We start from the raw sequence: 2,231 nt of genomic DNA, 5'->3' as shown, positions 1-2,231 counted from the left end.
ACACGACGCTCTTCCGATCTTAGTTTTCATTTCTTCTATCCTATCCTCCTCTTCCATTTTTTTTTTTATTATTATTATTTATTTATTGCGAGTTTTTTGTACAATAAGACCTCCTTTTACAGTTCCCTCTCTCATACTCGGTCTCAATCAGAACTCTTCAAAAAAGATACCAACCAGCCTATAGTTAAGCTAAGAGAGTGGCGCCCGGATCTTCTCTAATTCGCGGGTTCTATTCCCCGGGCGGGGACAAATTTATCCCAAACAGATCCTATATCCTAAACGGATGAAGTTCCCTCTGAAAAATTCCCGTGTCCGGAAAAAATCAAGTCAAGTAAGTCAACCATTAATAATTATTCTCTCTCTCGCCTCCCACCAGGGTCTTCAAATCTCGCTCGAATCCTACCTGGACGGCCTCGTCACCAAGGTTATCGTCCGGAACTTCAACAAGCCCCGCCCCCTGCCCCAACACGAGGCCGAGTATAGCCACTGGTTGGCGCTCAATGCCCCTAGGAGCAGCTATAGAGAGCCCCTCAGTGTCGTATCCACCATATTCCTAGTCCCCATGCACGGAGGGATTTGGACCATGTGTGTCTTTCTGACTGGTGAGTTTGAGGAAAAAAAAATAGGGGCCGATAGCCCCTAGGAGCAGCTAGGTAGCCCCTAGGAGCAGCTATAGAGAGCCCCTCAGTGTCGTATCCACCATATTCCTGGTCCCCATGCACGGAGGGATTTGGACCATGTGTGTCTTTCTGACTGGTGAGTTTGAGATAGAAATAGGGGCCGATAGCCCCTAGGAGCAGCTAGGTAGCCCCTAGGAGCAGCTATAGAGAGCCCCTCAGTGTCGTATCCACCATATTCCTGGTCCCCATGCACGGAGGGATTTGGACCATGTGTGTCTTTCTGACGGGTGAGTTTGAGATAAAAAATAGGGGCCGATAGCCACTGGTTGGCACCCAATGGGGGAGCCCCTAGGAGCAGATATAGAGAGCCCCTCAGTGTCGTATCCACAATATTCCTGGTCCCCATGCACGGCGGGATTTGGACCATGTGTGTCTTTCTGACTGGTGAGTTTGAGATAGAAATAGGGGTCGATAGCCCCTAGGAGCAGCTAGGTAGCCCCTAGGAGCAGCTACCGAGAGCCCCTCAGTGTCGTATCCACCATATTCCTGGTCCCCATGCACGGCGGGATTTGGACCATGTGTGTCTTTCTGACGGGTGAGTTTGAGATAAAAGTAGGGGCCGATAGCCCCTAGGAGCAGCTACCGAGAGCCCCTCAGTGTCGTATCCACCATATTCCTGGTCCCCATGCACGGAGGGATTTTCTGATACATGCCTGCCTGTGGTTAAATATGGTTTAAGATACTTTTTAAACACGGTTTAGAGAGTACTTTTACTAATTTAACGTCACCAAATTAACTTTTTTTTAACTAAATTTTTAAAATTGCACAGAATCCACAATCCATTCTAATTTTTTCAAATTTTTGTATTTTTTTTGGTTTGTTTACTTCAGTAAGATCCGTTTACATTTTCCACTCAAGGATGTTAGTGAGTAGCGGACAAAAGAACTGTCTACTACTCTACTCTTGAAAAAGTGAAGCCAGCGGCAGCAATACGTGAAATGCACCAGTGCCCGATTGATCACCGAAGATAAGTAACGTCGCGTGTGGTCGGTGTCCGGACGGGTGACCATCTGGACAATCGTATTGTTAACTTTTTAGTCCGTCCTTCCTTTATTATTACAATAGTAATAAAAAGGTACCTATAAGGGACGGACTATTGTATTCGCTTCGGTGTCTGTCCCTACTAGCACACAAGGGCAATGTCACCTTAAAATATAATACCTAATCACAAGAGTCGATATCCATTTTTTGGTGTTTACAAACTAGAACTCATTTTTATTGGTCCACGACGGGCGAATCAAAATAATTCAGTCCATAGTGACCAAGACTTAGGTAAACTCACAAAGAGCACCTAACTCTCGAACTGAAAGTACTGGGTTCGATTCCAGATCGGGGAGGATTTTCTCTCTCTTTTTTTTTCCTTTTCTCCTAAGCTAGGCTTTGAAAAAGAGCTATCTTGCATCGTCAGGTGCTGATCTCTAAAAAAATCACGATGGAAAAATTAAATCAAATCACACTGATCCGATTTGTAAACACCTCAACGAACATCAATTGTATACCTTCTACTTAAACCTATACAGGGTAATAGAAAGTAAAAAATAAAAGAGGAAC

This window comes from Diaphorina citri, unplaced genomic scaffold (assembly GCF_000475195.1).
Source record: "Diaphorina citri unplaced genomic scaffold, Diaci psyllid genome assembly version 1.1 scaffold2952, whole genome shotgun sequence".
Classification (NCBI taxonomy): domain Eukaryota; kingdom Metazoa; phylum Arthropoda; class Insecta; order Hemiptera; family Psyllidae; genus Diaphorina; species Diaphorina citri.
The sequence above is the reverse complement of the archived record's forward strand: the minus strand, read 5'-3'. Positions refer to the sequence as shown.